The sequence below is a fragment of the Nannospalax galili genome, unplaced genomic scaffold (assembly GCF_000622305.1).
Source record: "Nannospalax galili isolate Female #2095 unplaced genomic scaffold, S.galili_v1.0 scaffold1127, whole genome shotgun sequence".
Taxonomy (NCBI): Eukaryota; Metazoa; Chordata; class Mammalia; order Rodentia; family Spalacidae; genus Nannospalax; species Nannospalax galili.
Genome location: NW_008355784.1, coordinates 316,813 through 336,828, shown reverse-complemented (window position 1 = coordinate 336,828; position 20,016 = coordinate 316,813).

The following is a 20,016-nucleotide window of genomic DNA, read 5'->3' as shown; positions in this document are numbered from 1 at the left end:
TATTTTCAAATTGGTGTAAAACATATGCCACATCTATTTCTAAGCAACAATTTAATCTCAAAGACTACATGATCATCAATGATAGCACTTGGCACAGTGTAAATCAGACCATATTAGAGTGTAAATGCACACATCTCTACAAAATCATTGTCGCCTTTTAGTATGCAGTTTAGGAAAATGGCATTAAAGTAAGTGAATTTCTCATGCAATAACAGATTGTCCAAAAATTAAGAAACAAGCCAGGCATGGTGGCACATGTCTTTAATTACAGAACAGGACCAGCCTGGTCTACATAGCAAGTTCCAGGCCAGTTGTGGTTACAGGAAAACCCTGTCTCAAACCACAAAAAATTAAGAAACAGAACTTTAAAAAAAATGGTGTTAAACTAGTGGGCAAGGTAATAACTAAAAAGGGGCCAGTCCAGTGCTATTACATAGAAGAATAATGTTACAAAGAGTGCACTGTACGCTCAACCCCTTCATTTGAAAGACATTTGCACCAATGTCTCCATGAAAGCAAAGGAAGTGGCAAGGCCAGCTGAAATGCTTTCCTTTTGATTCCTAAGAAGGTACAGAAGACAGCAAATAATTACAGTGACTTCATAGTAAGACATGATTCAGAAATCAAAATTAAACATAAAAATAGTCCAAAATATCCTTCCTCTAAAATCTCTGGGATTATAATTTTCCCATGAATGTAACACATTTAAAACTGAAAATACAGAGAAAGTCAAGACAGAGTCATTTTATAAATTATAAAAATCCTGAAACACATTAGGGCTATCCTTGCTCAGGTGGATATAGTACCTGAAACCATATTTTCATGGAAATTGGCAAATTGTGTGGAATAGCACATAAAAAATATCAAATTGATCACTTTATCTCTAAAATAGAGCATTGAGTCATGCGTTTTTATTGAAGTGAAATTTTAGTTAACCCAGAGTTAATTAATCAAACCATCATTGAATGGAATGAACAATTGTGAGAGGCAAATCAGAGGAAAATTACCCCCTATGAGAATTATTTTTCTTCAGAAGATTGTAGGAAATACTCATAAATCATTTCATATTCACCTATTCTTCTCTGTATTGAGGTCTGGAACTCTGGGAACATATCCCATCTTGTTTCATTTTCACTCTTTTAGCTTTTTTAACTTTTTCACTTTTTCACTTTTTAACTCTTTTAACTCATTTTAACTACTGTGGTAGTTAAATTTATTCAGAGAAACAAAGCCAATAAAATATGCATGAGGTTTATGAGTATATGAGATTTGTTGTGGGAACTGGCTCACATAAGTACAGAAGCCAGCAAGTCCAAGAAACGAGAACCAGAAAAGCAGGTATTCTAATTCAGTCCATGGACAAAGGCATAAGACCTGGGAGTTCTAATGGCCAAAGACAGAAGAAAATAAATGTCCAGGCTAAAAAGAGAACTAAAGAGAGAATTTCTTTCTATTATGAGCAGAGCCTTTGTGTTCTGTCCCCAGACCCAAACCAGTTGGATATTAGAGAGAGTATATCTTTAGTCTATTTAATTATTTTAATGCTAATTTCTTCCTGAAATAAGCCTCACAGGTACATTCAAGAATAATGTTTTATTATTTAGGATTATTCTAACCTAGTCAAGTTGACAGATAAACTTAAACATCAGAAATGACACTTGATCAATATCTGTAACTTAATTTTTTCAATCTCCATCCAGTGCAGTGATTATTAGGATCTGTTCTTTCCACATAATGCTATCCTGCACATTTACAATATGAACATCTTGCTCCAGCTGAACACAGTGCTCAGTATTATCAATATCATCTTGAGCAGGCATAGAAACTAAAAAGACATTTAAACAAATAAGTACAGATTTTGGAATTAATTCAACCTAGATATATGCCTTGACTCTGTCATTTAATAGCAATGGGATCCTAAGCCAACTATGTAGCTTGTCTCAGTAGAGTTATAAATTTCTGCCTCAGTGTTGACATGGAAGCAAATATACCATAGGTTGTGAGCAATAAGAGACAAAAATAATTTTTAATATAATACACTTTATTATTGCTAGCAATGTAGATATTTAAAGACTAGTGTAAATAAGCAGACTTCACTGTTTTATTCAAAAATCTCTTGCACAAAAAATACCTGATATATTAATTAGTGAAAATATCTTTATTGCTATATTCCAAACTATATATGCAAGTAGACAATTGTTTTGATTTCTTGCCTGTCATCAGATTGAGAGCTACTTATTTTCTTTCTATATGTATTAGGGAGAAATTGAAAACTTAAAGTGTCTTTCACAGAGAAAGGCGTATTTTTAGAAGGAAGGAGCCAGAAATATAAAACACAGTTTTCTTTTAAATAGGAAAAGATGATTATACTAAATACTTTTACTTAAATATTTAACAAAGTAATGATCACTCGGGGGAAACCTATGGCCAAAATGGCATCTAGATCGAGTGGAGGTTCTTGTCCTTTCTTGTTGATTTTGCTTCAATTTAGTCAACATAGCTGTGTCGCTGGATCCTAGTGGCTACCTTATTCATTGTGACTGTGACAATTTTGTTCTGTCTATAGTCCTACAAATTAACTTCTCATCCACTCTAGACCAGTCAGCAGTCTCTGAGCATACAGACTTACAGTTAGCAGTTTTCCTTGGAACCTTACACTTAGAGAATGTCGCCGCGTTGTTTTCAGACATGAAGATAAGAGAAGCAAGAGAAAGAAAGGGGGAAACAAACATTCTGAAGGGAGCTCACATGAGAAAAGGTAAGTCTTGAAAGTACAGGAGCCTCTCATTCATTCTTTGATCACTCATATCCTTCCACACAGTTTTGATGTTACACTAAATAATTAGGGCAAGCATCAGTTGGATAGTTGCATTCTCACCTTACCAATTATACAATTTAAAAAAAAAAAAATCCTTTGTACTACATTTCCAGGAGATTTTAAGTAAAGAAAATCAGAGTAGTCTCTTACAAGGTGCAATTGTGAGCTGTTGAATTCCTCAACCGATTTATTCTGCTGCGTCACATGAAAATAAATGCCCCTTCCAACTGAGACGCTTTTCATTTGTCAACTATTGATCCTCCCACAGCCTCTCTTCTTAGCTCCATGATTCTTGAAGAGGTTAAACCAGTGAAGCTCGGTTGCATTTATTTCTTCCTATTTTGTCCTGTAGTATCACCATCTATAACATCAAAACAGCCAGACACTCATCTTTACTAGTGACAAAGTAGCAGACACTAGCTAAAGGCAAAGTTGTCTAGGAATTTATTTCATGACCCAGTAACATAAATTATATATATCTTGAAAGATTCTGTGGAATTTATATTTTAAAAATTATCCCCTTTAACTATTATTTCCTTTTAATTTGATAGATCAGCAATGTTCCATTGTTTACCATGATAAGCAGACAGTGAGAGGGGAAATCCTATTTGTCATCATCAGGCTATACGTAAAATAACAAGCGAGCAGGTTACAGGAAGGAATATGAAGAATGGAGAATAGAGTGAATGGGCCAATTTGAAGTTCCAAGAAAAATCTATTATACCCAAAGACCATGCTCTGAATAATTTATCTCTAGAGTTCACTAACAATGTACCCCCACTTTACATTCCTCAAATCCTACTGAAAATATTTTGCTCCCCAAAGATTTAACTTGTTGTTTGTACATTAATAACTACTTCTAACTTCTTAGCTATTGTAAATACTCATTTCCTTTTTAAGTTGCTCCCATGAAATTGACATGGTTTCCTATACTCCAGGCACCCAAACTCCACAAATACCTAGAGTGCCTAAACACTATATTATATTGTAAATCTAAGAGTCTAAAATAAAGAACATATGTTTGTATAAATAACTGTTGATTCATCATAATTTTGCCATTTAGGAGATATCATGATTTATATAACTTTCTCTTTTGACTGGAAATATAAAATTTTAAAGAAAAGTCTCCCTGGGCTGGGGAGATGGCTCAGTGGATAAAGCACTTGTTGCACAAGCATGAGGGCTGAAATTCAGATCTCCAGAACCCACATAAAAGCTGATTAAGGGCCTACCTGTAATCCCAGGGCTCAAGACATGGAAGCAGCACCCCCAGAGCAAGCTGCTTAGCTGGGTTAGTTAAATAAGAGAGCTTTAGGTTAAGAGATAGATTGTCTTAGTAAATAAGGTGGTGAGCAATAGAAGAAAACACTGAACATCAATATCTGGCCTCTATACCTGTGTGTACATGCCGGTGTACTCGCATGTAAATACACATATACACATGTACACCACATACATCCAAAAATAAATGAATTAAATAGAAAAAAGAAAATGTTTTCTCAATTTCTTTTTTAGTCTATGAAATATTAATGGCAGTTTGTTCTTGGCCTGCTTCATCAATATCATTAAAGATAATAGTAGATGACACCTTTGTTTTGTTATTAATGCTATTAAGAAAGTATTCAAGGCTACAAAAAATAGAGTTGTAGCCTATGTAGGACTCACTAAGAATGGATGTGGCAATAAATTAGCAAAGCCTTATATGAAAATAGAAGAGAGAAATGGTGGATATGCCCTTAAAATAAAAAGAAAGCCAATGCTTTAAGGAAAATAAAAGTAAACTGCCATATACTAGAAAAGATGTTCCAAAATATGATACAGCAGAAAATATAAAACAATAAGGAATACACTTGATAACTAATTTAAATTTCAAAATCTAAAAACAAATTGTTTAAAAAAAAATAAAATAGTGCCTCTCACCCGAGTTCTCTCGGGGGTCTCTTGCACTATCAGACAAACCATATAACATATCTTTATGTGAATTTTTCATTTTATATCTTGGGTAGGGAGGGGGTAAATGGAAGAATGTACAAAGAAATGAATACTCCGCACCCAACTCTTTGTGGCTTGGCCAGCCATTCCAGATAGCTTCCGCATCCACCCACAGTCTCCATTAACTTTTGCCCATGCATCTTGGGCCCCACTGTCACGGGAGCCATCTTTCTCTCCATGTCAGCAGCCATGGCGGCCCACAGCTTTCCTCCCAAGATGGCGCCCAGAAGCCCCTCCCTCCGTGGCTAACTGTCAGCAGTCGATTCTCTGCAGCAGGCCCCGTCCCTCAGAGGAACCAGGCACCTGGGACACAGTGCCAGAAAGCACTTAACAAAACTCATTAAATAATTTATAGGTTATTAAATCTGAAGGCCCTTTCTAAGTCAATAACCAAAATTGGTCTCTACAATTAAACATGGGCAGACAATAGTATATCAGCTGCACATGACAGCAAAATGCAATTTAGAAAATATGTTTCACTTTTTACGTAGAACAAATTCGGAGGTAAGCTGCCTAATCTATTGTGGAAGCATTATACTGTCATCATGCCAACACAGAGCAGGTTTTTCCAACTGCGCTATCCATAACAGGCTCTTTCACTACTTCCTCACTAAACAGTAACAGGCTCTGCAGCAGTGAGGTTCTATGCCAGGCAGGAAGAAGAGGGAAGACCCAGGAAAAAGCAAAGACAAAAAAGTTGCCATATTTACATCACTTTAAGTACTTGCCCCAGAGTTCTTCCTATCACCTTTCACCTCTCATTAGTGAGGACTTTGCCATGTGGCCAACCCTAGCTGCAAGACAGGCTAAGAAATACTGTTATTGCCATTACTTAATTTAGGAGATGACAGCCCTGAATTAGGTTGAAATGTTTTTCACTACAAAAGAAGGGGAGAATAATATTGGAGAAGTATGTCACAATGCCTGTTATTAGCATGAGCCTTTCATTGCAAAACCTGGAAGAAAAAAAAGAAGAGGAAAAGAGGAAGGAGGGAGAGGGAAAGAGGGAAGCAGGGAGGACAAAAAAGGTATGTAGATATATTGAAATATTTTCTGTTACCTCTAGTACAATACCACATACTAGGTGAGTTATAAAGGAAAGAGGTTCAGGGCTGGAGAGATGGCTCCACGGTTAAGAGCACTGACTGTTCTTGGAGAGGGCCCAGGTTCAATCCAAAATATGAGCTAAAGGAAATAGTTTTTTAAAAAACAAGGCACTCTCATTTATTGTGTGCATTTAACAAAAATAATTTAGTTACGAAATCAATGTTAGCCTTTCTGGCAAAAGTCAGGAAGGGGGCTGGAGAGATGGCTCGGTGGTTAAGAGCACTGACTGCTCTTGTAGAGGACCCAGGTTCAGGTCCCAGCACTCACATGGTGACTAACAGCCATCTATAACTCCACTTCCAGAGGACCTGACACCCTCTTGTGACCTCCACAGGCATTGCACAACACGGGTACACTTACATACATGAAGACAATACATTTATACATATGAAAAAAAAAAAGTTAAGGTCAGGAAGGAATCTTTTGTTCAGGTCTTTTCTAACTAAATATAGTAAAATCCTGTATGCTGCAATAACACAGTGGTTATCATCCTGTTCATAGTTGTAGAAGGAGGTAGGCTAAGTTGTAATTAATTTATTCATACATAATGTAAGTATGTAAGAAACAAGTGGAAAAAAAGACATTTAAAAACACCTCGTGGTGTTATAAAACTGTATTTAACTCTCAAATCCTCCAAACCAACCAAAATGGCTCTTATATAGATATTTTCTGAGCATTAATATAAACATTGCATGCTGAGGATCAGCACCACAATTATCATATTTTTGACTAATTTTATTATAAGACAATAATTAATGTACCATAATAGAGTAACTATATTATCTAAAGGCAACGTGGTACTTAATCCATGTTGCCTTGAGATACAATGGTAGTTATAAAATATTTGGCCCAAAGGGCTGCAGAAATGGCTCATCAATTAAGAACACTTGTTGCTCTTCTAAGGACCAGAATTCTGTTCCCAGATCCCATATCACATGGCTTACAAGCAACTGTTTTCACTTACTAACACACACACACACACACACACACACAGAGACACACACAAAAGAGGCGGGGGGAGAGAGAGAGAAAGAGAGAGAGAGATAAAACAAAATAAATTTCTACAAAAGATACCTGGCCAGTTCACAGTATTATGCAATAGTAAACAACATAGATACAATTTTCTGAGCCAAGGGATGTCCATTGATTTGTTCTGTTTTGATATTTTGAGACAGGATCTTGCTATGCAGCCCAAACAGCCCTCAAACTCATGATTACGCTTCAACCTTCTTAGTTTTGGAATTAAAAATACACCACCATTCTCTGCTAAGAGGTGCCTTTTTAACTAAAATGTTAGCTCCCTAGTGCTTAGCAAAATACTTAATACTACTTAAGAGCACATGTTTAATTCCATTGTAGACCTGAAACTTTACAACAGGGTGTATTCATTGTTATAATTCTAACACTAATCAAAAGCCACCACTAAAAGCTTTCTTAACCTTATTCAACCTGAGATTCAAGTTATATAAGTATGCAAATCAAACATTTCCTGAAAATAAATCATAACGAATTTTTAAAGACAATTCTGGGACACATAATTTTACAATTTATTTAACACGAAAGCAAATTTACAAATAAAATTCAGTCTTGGCTGAATATTTGATATTGTAAGACAATATTTTTCAGGGTTGATCAATAATTTCATTTAATAATCATTAATGCCAAGGAGACTGTTTTGTAGCAGTATGTTTGAGACCATTTCAGAGAATGTTAGAAATTATGTCCTAACCACAAATAAAAATTCATTTAACAGTATTTAATTCAACTCAGGTCAGAGGACTTTTCTGCTAGCTAGGAAGAGCAACCCATTCTGTTCCATCTCCTTTCTTTGGACATTGGCCCTATCCCACAAGGCTGCCAAAGAGCACCTGACTAGCTAAGAGAGATCACCAGATCCTGTTGTGCTGGGTGACCATTCCCCTGCTTTGAGACCATACCCTGTCACTTGGCTCCAGGGCTCATGCCTTCTTTGCTTAGCCAGGTAGAACCATCCCAGATAATATCTATCATTGCAACTTGGGCCTAGGCTCCCTCACCCTCCTGAGTTGAAGAACTGAACTGCTAAAGTAAAGAATATGAAAAATTTTAAAAACACTGGAATGAAATATACAGAAAATGAGGGACACCACGAAATGTTCAAATTAATGCATCATCCGCCTAGAGGATGGAGAATTCAAAGTCAATGCCCTTGACTAGAACTTCAATGGATTATAGAAGGAAATTTCCCTAAAATTAAGGAAAGACATATCCATACAGATAAAAGAAGCACAGAATATCAATCAGACAGGAACAGAACAGAAATTCCCCACAGCATATCAGAGTAAAAGCACTAAATGTACAGGAAAAAGAGAGAATACTGCAAGCTGGTAGAGAAAAAGAGCAAGTTACATATAAGGAAAAGCCCATCAGAATTACAGCTGATTTTTAATACAAACTTAAAAGCCAAATTCTCCTAGATTAATGCATTTCATGTTCTAAATGACCATAGACGTCAACCCAAAATACCTTACCCAAAAAGCTGTCTATCATAATCCAAGGGGAATGAAAAATCACCTGTGGTACAACTAGGCTGAAATAATTTGTGTCCACCAAACCAGCCCTACCGAGGCTACTGGAGACAATAGAAAGGACCAAAGAAAGAAATGACCATACTCAAGAGGTTACAGGAAGAAAACAAAGGATGGGATAGTGGTAATGTAAATATAATGCTTATGTATGAAAATTTCATAAAATAAAATTTATTTTCATAAAATCTTGGTCTCCAACACCTGAGTGTCCTTCAGGCAAATGGTCCATGAGAGTCCAGTTAGCCTATCTAGTGACCATATGTAAGTTATATTCTCCCTTACCCAGCAGCAATCAGTCTTGAATAGTTCACAGTCTAGTGCCAGCCCACCACTCATGTCTCTCCCCTAACTGAGTTGATATGGGTGTCGTGCTCAATGCTGCCATTGTCACAAGTTCATATATGCAAACTTCCAGTGGCCCAGAAGCACCCACTTTCCTGTGTTTTTGTACCAGCCCCGGCTCTTACAATCTTTCTACCTGCTCATCTGCAATGGGCCCTGAGACAGGGGTAGATGAGGTTCCGTATAGGAGTTCTATCTTATACTCTACAGTCTCTTATTCTTTAAAACTTGGCCAGTTGTAGCCTCTGTGCATTGCACTCTGTTGTAGAAGGAAGTTTTACTGGTGAGAGTTGAGGGATGTACCAGTTTTTTTATCCAACCCTTATTCTGCAAGTCCTGTACCCTAAGTATGTCCTGTCCTCTACAGTAGGACTTTATCTACTACTTCTGGGAGATAACCAAGATGTTTGGTAATATCCAATGTTATTTTGGGAATCTCCTGGACCACCTTTCACCAACCACTCTAAGGGAGGTTTCTTCTGTCTGACACTGTTCCCAGCCAAACAGCTCCCAAATATACATATGCTTTAATGTTCAGACACTGTATGTTCATTTCTCATAGGGTTTCAAGGACATCACATTTACCTCTAGGTTTCTTAGCCTCCCAAGATTCATTCATCTCTACTCTTTTGTCTCTTATCCAGCCTCCCTTCTCCCTTTGTCCCTAGTCACAGTGCCCCCACTATCCCCACCCTCCCCACAATGCCACCTGCCTCCCACTAGCCTCCCTTTTCTGACTTCCATCCCTCCCCCACACCATGGCCACTTGCATGTCCCTCTGTCCTCTCCACTCCATCAAATACTCCCTATTTTCTCACCTTTCCCCCTGGTAACATCTGCTCCCTACTATCCCCCTTTCAGCTTCTTTCATTTCTTTTACCTCCTTGTATCCCTTCCCTTTTCCTGGTTCCTGGTGTTACATCAGAATTTAATTCATAGGGATTAGTACTAAAATCCAAAAATGAAGGGGATATAAATTTCTTGATCTTCTGTGTTTGTGTTATTTCACTTAGTATAACATTCTCTAGTTCTGTCCATCTACCTACAAATTTCATAATTTCATCTTTTCTTACTGCTAGGTACAATTCCATTGTGTAGATGTACCAAATTTTCATTAACCATTCATCAGTTGAGGTTGCTTCCATTTCTTAGCTATTGTGAAGAGAGCAGCAACAAATATGGATGTACAGGTAAGTCTACAGTAGGTTGAGTCCTGTGAGTATATCCCAAGGAGTGTTGTGACTGGATAACATGATAGGCTCTTTGTTAAATTTTTGAGGGTTCTCCTTACTGCTTTCCACCATGGTTGTAAGAGTTTGCATTCCCACCAGAAATGAATGAGTGTTCCTTTTTCTCCACATCCTTTCCAGAATTTGTAGTCTTCCATTCTTTTGAATTTAGCCACACTGATTTGGGTAAGGTATAATCTTAAAGTAGTTTTATCTGCATTTCTCCAATTACTAAGGATATTGAACACATTTTAGAGTTCTTCCTAGCCATTTTTATTTCTTTGTTTGAGAACTCCCTGTTTAGGTGTACTGCTCATCATTTTACTGGGTCATCTATTTTGTTGTTGCTTTCATTCTTGCGTTCTCTGTGTATTCTGGATATTAATCCTCTGTCAGACATGTAGCTGATGAAAATTTTCTCTCACTCAGTGGGTTTCCCTTCTGTTCCTTGGTTGTTTCTTTTGCTGTACAGAAGCTTTGTAATTTTTTTGAGGTCTCATTTACTGAGTGTTGAACTTAGTACCTGAACAGCTTGTGTCTGATTTGTTAAGTTGTTACGTATGCCTATGTCTTGGAGGGTGCTGCCTACATTTTCTTTTAGCAGTTTCTGAGTTTCAGGGTTTATATTAAGGTCTTTGACACATTTGGAGTTGACTTTTGTGCAGGGTGAAAGATAAGGGACAAGTTTCATTATTCTGCAGATAGAGATTCTGTTTTGCAAGCACCACTTGTTGGAGATGCTATCTTTCCTTCATTGTGTGTTCTTAGCACCTTTGTTGAATATCAGGTGGCTGAAATTATATGTACTCAGGTTTGGGTTTTCCATTGTGTTCCATTGATCTATGTGTCTATTTTTGTGCCAGTACCATACTGTTTTTATGACTATAGCTCTATAATATAATCAGGTATGCTGATTCCCCCAGCATTGCTTTTGCCCAAGATTGTTTTGGCTATCCAGGGTCTTTTGTGATTCCATATGAATTTTAAGATGATTTTTTGGAGCTCCATGAAGAATGTCATGGGTATTTTGACTTGGATTGCTTTGAATCTATAAATTGCTTTTGTTAATATGGCCATTTTAATAATTGCAGGGATCCTGCTCTGGGAGGGGAGATTGGTGATGCAGAGTCAGGTTCTGGGACCTGTGTCTGTGCAGCAAACCATTTATTTTCCAGTTCTGTAAGCTTATATACACTCAGAGTCTAGCAATCACATGCAAAATTCATAATAAGCTCAGGGTACAATAAGATAAAAAACGGGATGTTTATCCTTTACTAACATAGGCTGCATTCCTTAAGAACAAAAGGCTTGGTGACACAGCCCCCAGCTTCCTGTGGCCAGCATCTTTCCTGTGTAAGTTTGGCTGTGCCCACTGCACCTTTATTCCCCCAGGCTTGTTGACACTTCCAGATACTGCACCCTGTCTCTCCTCCTAGGGTGGCCAGTGGCCCATTTCTTCTCTTGTCATGCCAGACCTCTGGACTGCCCTCTTGGTCCAGATTCCCCACTGTTTCTTGATCCTTTACACCCAGATCAACCCAATTCCTCGGTCTAATCCCCAGGAGCCCTTGGGGCCTATTCCACCCCACCTCACCTTTGCATGCCTGAAACAGGCCCTCATCCCAGACCAGCCAAGCCCCCAAAGTCCTGAGGCCAGCCAGCATCTTTGCTGGAGGGATCCACACCTTAGGAGAAAGCCTGAGAGCATCCTATTCTCATCCAACTTGGGCCTCTGTGGGAACTCCTGAGCAGCAGGAGGAAAACCATCTGGCACCTCTAATATAAAATCAAAAGAGAGAACCTGAAGCCTAGGCCAACCAGCTTTTCATGTCCAACAAGCAAACCACAAGGGCATATAACGTTTACAAAAAGAAGCAGACCTAAACTCAACAAAGGAAGGCTTGAGTCTCATACAAGAATCAGGAAATAAAAAAAGAAATCCACATGCCAAAGTCACAGCAAAAAAAAATAATAGCATGAAAAATCCAAATAACATATTCCTACCGAGTATCAACAGTCCTGTACAGTGAGAATCCCCTAGAGATAACAGAGGACATGGAATTCAAAAGAACAGTTATAAACATGATAAAAGAATTCAGTAAATTCAAAGAACACAGAAAGAAATCAAAGAACTGAAAGATAGGGTAAACTGCTGAATGAATTCAGAAAAGTTAGAAATATTTAAGAATACTCAGGCCAAAATGAAGGAAGTAAAGCAATCAATAAGCCAATTAAAAATGACAGAAGAAAGCCTCACCAATAGGATGAATGAAATGGAAAACAGAATATCGATACTGAAATAAAAGGGGATGATTTAGACCACTCAAGCAAAGATTATGAAAAATTTAAGAAACACAAGAATGGAATATGTCGGAATTGTGTGACACCATAAAAAGACCAAACTTATGCATTATAAGCATAGAGGAAGGAGAAGAACCTCAGGATAATGGTATGGATCAGATCTTCAACAGGATTGTAGAAGAAAATTTCTGAAAATTAAAGAAAGACATGCCCATACACATACAAGAAGCACATAGAACACAAATAGGTAGAGCAGAAAAGAAACTCTCCACAACACATCATAGTAAAAACACTAAATGCACAGAGTAAAGAGAGAATACTGAAAGCTGCAATAGAAAAACAAGTCACATATAAAGGAAAACCCATCAGAATTACAGCTGACTTTTCAGTACAAATTATGAAAGCCAGAAGAACCTGGACCAAAGTATTCCCAGTTCTAAATGAGCACAGATGCCAACACAGATTACTTTACACAGCCGAAATGTCTATTATAGTTGAAGAGGAAAGAAAAATCTTCCATGACATAACTAGGTGGAAAGAATTCATGTCGACAAAACCAGCCTTTCAGAGAGTTCTTGAAGCAATACAAAGAGCTGAAGAAAGGAATGATTATACACAAGGGGTAACAGAAAGAAACTTAATGAAGGTATAATTGTGGAAAAGCACAGTTATACCAAGAATGTGAACAGAAATCAAAATGACAGGAATCAATACACATCTTTCATTAACAACTTTAAATATCAATGAATTAAACTACCCAGTCAAAAGACAAAACTAGTTGAATGGATTAGGAGACAAAACCCATCTTTTTGTTGTCTATAAGAAACCCATCTCACTTTCAAGGACAGGCACTACCTTAAAGTAAAAATATGGAAAAAATGATATTCCAAGTGAATGGTACTAATAAAAAAAAGCAGGCATTGCAATTCTAATATCTGACTAAATAGACTTCAAACTAAAACTAATCAGAAGCAATAAAGAGGGCAACTTCATTCTGATCAAAGGAACAATTGACCAAGAAGATATTACAGTCATGAATGTATATTCACCAAACCTTGGTGCACCCAACTTAATAAAAACAGAATTACAAGACCCAAATCATTAATAGTAGGGGACATAAATACCCCATTGTCTCCATTAGATAGGGGAACAGGACAGAGAAATAACATAGAAACATATCCTTAATGAACATAAATACAAAAATTCCGGGCATGGTGGTGCATACCTTTAATCTCAGCACTCAAGAGGCAGAGACAGGTGAATCTCTGTGAGTTCAAGGCCAGCCTGGTTTACATACTGAGTTCCAGGACAGCTGGGGATACACAGAGACCCTGTCTCAAAAAGACAAAAAGAAAAAAAATTCTCAACAAAATACTTTCAAACCACCTACAGACATACATCAAAAAGATCATCCACTATAATCAAGTCCTCTTTATTACATGGGTGCAGGGATGGTTCAATATATGTACATCAATAAACATCATAAATCATATAAATGAACTCAACCTCAAAAACCACATGGTCATCTCAATAGATGCAGAGAAGGCCTTTGACAAAATTCAATATGCATTTTTGTTCAAAGTCCTAGAGGGAACTGGACTGGAGGAAACATACCTCAGCATAATTAAAACCATATACAACAAACCCACAGATAACATCATTCTAAATGGAGAAAAACTGGAAGCAATCCCATCAGTATCAGGAACCAGACAAGGCTGTCCACTATCTCTACTCCTTTTTAACACAGTGCTTGAATCTCTGGCAAGAGCAATAAGACAAGAGAAGGAAATTAAAGGAGTAGTAATTGGAAAAGGAGAGATCAAATTACCCTTTTTGCAGATGATATGATACTATATCTAAGAGATGCCAAAAATTCCACCAAATAACTACTAGACATGAATAACACTTTCAGTACAGTTGCAGGTTACAAAATTTATCTACAGTTTGTAGCCTTTCTATATACCACTAAAAGCAGTAAGAGAAAGAGTATATGGAAACATTCCCTTTTACAACAGCCTCAAAAACATAAAGTATCTCTGAATAAATCTTAATAAGACATTAAAATCTCTGCAACGAAAATCTTAAATCTTTAAAGAAAGAGACTGAGGAAGACATAAGAAGATGGAAGGACCACCCATGCTCATGGATTGGAAGAATTAATATTGTGAAAATGACCACCCTACTTAAAAGCCATTTACAGATTCATTACAATGCCAATCAAAATCCCCATGACAGTCTTCACAAAATTGGGGAAAAATGGTAAGATTCATATGGAAACACAAAAGACCCCAGAGACCCCCCAAAAATCCTGAGCACTAAGAGCAATGCTGGGGGGATTACTAAACCACATTTTAAACTCTATTACAGAGCAATAGTCATAAAACAACATGGTACTGGTACAAATATAGACCTGTAGATCTGGAACAAAATTGAAGAACCAAATATGAGTACATGTAATTTCAGGCACCTGGTATTTGACAAAGAGACCAAGAATATTCACTGGAGGAAAGAGCATGTTCAGCAAATGGTGCTGGCAAAACAGAATCCCCACATATAGAAGAATGAAACTAAACCACCATCATTCACCTTGAACAAAAGTCAAATGCAAATGGATCAAAGACCTCAATGTGAAGCCTGAAACTCTGAAACTGTTAGAAGAAAACATTGGCAGTAACCTATAAGATATAGGTTTAGGAAAGGATATTCTAAATCTTACATCAATTGCTCAAGAAACAACGAAAAGAATGAACAAATAGGACTTCATTAAACTAAAGAGCTTCTGTACATCAAAAGAAGCAACCAAGAAAGTGAAGAGAAAACCCACAGAATGGGAGAAAATCTTCACCAGCAACACATCTGACAGAGATTTAACATCCAAAATATATAATGAACTCAAAAAACAGAGAATCAAGAAAGGAAGTAACCCAATTAAAAGATAGGCTAAGGAGCTGAACGGAGAGTTCTCAAAAGAAGAAATAGAGATGGCTAAGAAGCATCTTACATTAGTAATTAGGGAAATGCCAATTAAAACTACTTTAATGTTTCATCTTACTCCAGTCAGATCCTACCCCAGATCAAGAGAACAAATGATACCAATTTTTGGAGAGGATGCGAGGAATGGAAAACACTCATCCATTGCTGGTGGGATTGCAAACTTGTTCAAACCCTATGGAAAGCAGTATGGTGAACTCTTTAAAAACTAAAAATGAACCTACCATTTGACCCAGTTATACCATTCCTTGTCATATATCCAAAGAACTCATCCTATTGCAGACACACTTGAACATCCATGTTTGTTGTTGCTCTTTTAACAATAGCTAAGAGATGGAAGTAACCTAAGTATCCCTCAACTGATAAGTCGGTAATGAAAATGTGGTTCATTTATATGATGGAGATTTACTCAGCAGTAAAGAAAGATGAAGTTGTGAAATTTTCAGGTAAATGGATGTAACTAGAAACTGTTATACTAAGTGAAGTAACACAGACTCAGGAAAAAAAAAAAGTATGTTCTCACTCATATGTGGATCCTAGCACCAAATCCTTGTAACTATGTATCCAGACATAACCACAGGAACCAGGATAATGAAAAGGTACCAGGGAGGTAAAGGAAATTAATAACCTGAGAGAGAAAACCAGTAGAAAATAGGTGTTAGTAAGGGAGATATGTATAACCATGGGGTTATTTCAATGGGAGGAGGGAGGGAGGGATATACAAGGAACCTTCGGGTTAAAGGGAGAGAAGCTCAAGAGAGGTTGAACCATAGAAGAAGGGTATTGTTAATGGAGAAATGGGAACGGGGGCATCTCAAATGGGGAAACCATGGTGGAAGGGTTAGAAGAGAGAGATAAATAATGCCTAGCTAGTTTTTAAAAATGCCAGAGGGAGTGGGCTGGAGAGATGGCTTAGCGGTTAAGAACACTGACTGTTCTTGCAGAAAACCTAGGTGCAAATCCCACCACCCACATGGCAGCTAACAACTGTATGTAACTCCAATCCAGGGTCTCTGACAGCCTCTTCCGTTCTCTGTGGGCATTGCATGACATGGGTGCATTTACCTACATGCAAGCAATACATGAATACACACAAAATTTTAAAAAAATTAATTTGTTAAAAAATAAAAATAAAATCAGAGGGAACCATATTAGTCCAACTTACTGAATAATTATACATACAACTAGCTCAAGGAACATGATATATGTCTAGTCACAGTTTATCTGACAATCTTTGGTTTTTGCCCAAGCTTTATCTACAAAGCACATGGTAATTAAAAGTACCAGAGTGGTGGAACTAAACTTCTTGGATGTTTAACAGTCATACTTGGAGGCCCATACTAATCTGGTCAGAGGGACTTAAAGGAAAGTTTTTTCTCCTTGCCCTCCAAGGTCGACTAAATTCCAGGGCACTATGGAGCACCTCTCAAAATGTCCTGTAACTGTGGTGAGTTACCTGTCCTCTTGACACCACCAGATTGACTTGATCCAGTGTCCAGTCTATAAAGAGGAGGGTCAACCAAATGAAACATTTCCTCCATGCTTCCAAAAGAAGCCAGCCATGATCGATCAGGACATTTGACTTATCTTCACATAGATAGAGCTGGCAAAAGAAAGGAGCCAGAAGCTTCTCCCAAGTCCATGTGACTCCTGAGGAACAAATCCTCAAACCACCTTAAGAATATAAATAAATTGGTTTATTGGGGTTAACTGTATGGTTTTAAAAACCACAAGAAAAGTCTAACCAAAGATGAAATTGATCAGTATAATTCTGTAAGAGTCCATGTGTATAGCTCAAGGCTACGTAAGAAGAAACAATGCCAGAGAGGAGATACCTTCCTTTAAGTTTTTGGCTAGGGTGGCCCAAGAGGCTCCCCAGCAGTAACCCAGCATAGAACTGGGAAAACAAACAGCAGACTCCAATTTTACCTAACATAATGTTGGAAACTGATTGCTGTTAGATGAGGAAGAGCTGATCTTCCTAAAACAAGGAGCGCTAGATAGGCTGACTAGACTCAGCAAATGGAATAGCACTGGGGAATGGCTGGGGCACTGGTAACACAGTGGACAGTAAACAGGGATGACAGAGTATAAGGGCTCCAGTGGGGTGCAGGGGGGCTATGGGAGGATGCTATGTGGGATGTGAGTATAAAAATGAATAAGATTGTTTGGGATGTTCTATTTGAAATACACACAAAAAAATTAATAAATTAAAAAATGGGTTATATTTCAGGAAGAAGCATAAAATTTGCTTCATGTTAATTAGTAGATATGAAATCATTACCATTGAAATCTATCTGATGACTTTACATCCATGCTCAGGTGCCAAGTCTCTCAGAAAGTAACCTACTATGACTAGTAATGATCAGACATATAGAGATTAGTGATTCATGTGTAAACATCTAAGTGTTGGTTGATTTAAAATTAAATTTTTCTATATGAAACAGTATATTTTAAAATGAAATGCAGATCTTTTTTAAAGGTTAAAACCTAATTCAATTTTATGTCTTATAGGGCTTATACCAAGTGCAATAATGTGTAACTGTATTAATTCAACACTGTGAACATAAAAATTTACAGGCAATTTTGAAAGAGAAGTATCTTTGCTCTGGAAACTGTTATTGACTATGTCAATGCTGTTGTAAGGAAATGCTTCTACTAATTTTGTGGTTATTAAATAATTTTTTAAAGTAATAGTAATAAAATATTTTTTGAAAAAAAAAATAGAACAGAGGGCTTATGTGAGCTGTGGGCTATTTGTCAAGATGTTTTCTCTCAAAACAAGGAACACTGTAATCTTTTAAACTGCCTTACTTCCTTCTGCTGGTCACATGGTATTCTGCATGACATGGTGATAAGACATTGTGTTCAGTCTCCCCCACAAGTAGAGGCTTTGGTCTGATTTTTAAGTCTCAGGTTCTACTCATTCAAAGGCAAGTCAACATCTCCTCCCTTTCTAATTTTTAAGAGTAAAAAGGAAGTGGTCATAGAGGTCACAGTATTATTAGTAGAAGCTACAATAGAGTGCATAACTGTTAGTGATCTCATGAGAAGAATGCCCATCAATATTGAGATTAAGAACAGAGTAAGCCATTGGAGCCATTTTTGCTAAGGTACAGAAAATTCTGATATCTTATTGATTTCCTTTATAGATCATTAATTTGTTGATCTATAGTATGTGAAAAATCAGACAAATTAAAACAACACATTCCTGGAAATTGTTTACATCCCATGTGATTTTTTAACAGTAAGTGATCTATAGTGGCTCTATTTTGTAATGCAGAAGTCCTTAGTTCTCCCATTTCTTGATTAATTTCCCCCTAGTACTTTTGCAGTTATATTTGTTGTTTTACTAGTTATACAAACAAGTTTAGACATTTCCTTTTGTAACCCAGTTACCAAGCCAGATGTTGGAAGTAAAAGGGCAGATCTGACGGCTACAGATGCCAGGTAAAGCACCTGAAGAGAATAATCATAGTTTTCAGGTAAAGATCTACCCACTCCCCTCTCAGGAGGGGTTATTAGTCAAGGCACTATATGCCCTATGGCACATAATCCTGGGTATACATAAGGTAGTGTAACATAGGTTTCATTATTGCAAAAGAAGGTCCTAGAGGACCTTCCTATAGCATTCCTATAGGCAATCATTTCCCTTGCTTTAAGGTATGATTATAGGTGGCATTGCAATGGAAGGGAATAAATTTCGATTAAAACATAAACGATAGTGACAATATGAGATAACAGGTAGGTCTCTGTCTTGTCAATACATTGTGCTTGACTTTCTATAACATCCTTAGCTATTTATTTAAAAATATATGTGTTTCCCAGAATCCTAATAGCTATTTCTTTAACAGTCCTGGTATATAAGGGTCTCCTTGTATACAGAAACTTTGTTTATTAAAACCCTTTTGTGCAAAATGAATCCATAAGTTCTTGTCCAAATGATTAGACATGGACAAGCTGGTTTGTTGAAAAGATGTAGCTGATCTAATTACTTCGGCATCTTTAAAAGGTCCCTTTTGTGTTTTCACATAGCTATTATTTCCAGTGTCTTCTAGGGTTAGTGCCTCTTTAAAAACACTGAAATCATACTGAGTTCTTAGGTGCTGATCAGTAGCATTTTTCCAACCTAAGAATCCACCATCCATTTGGCTATAAATCATTTGCCATCTTTTCTCCATATAATGAGTTGGCCATGAACAGTTTTGTGTGATACACTCAAATACTAATCATGATCTCATAATAGGTACACCAATAATATTAGTATTGATGATACATTTTTCAGCTTTTATGCTATTTACAGTCAATATAAGTTAGAAAACAAATGAGAAGAACTTCAGGTTTAGATATATCTTGGCCTTGATGCCATTCCAGCTCTTGGGCGCTGTTCACTAGATTCTTAATCATTCCCCAGGTCACAGGAGGGTGCGGCTTCTTCTTCTAGGGTCTCCTCCTTTGTATTCCAAGGGTCCACGTGGCTATTGCCATGCGGGTCTCTGTTGTGTGGTCTAACGTGTCTGAGTTGCACCCATCAGGGGGAGGACTTATTTTCTGGAAAGACACAAGCATATCCTGGTCCCATTGTCAGTAAAGGAGCTGGAGTTTTGTTCCATAGACCTGATTCAGGATCCCTCCAAAGCACTTGTGACATGGTCTGTGAAACTGTATC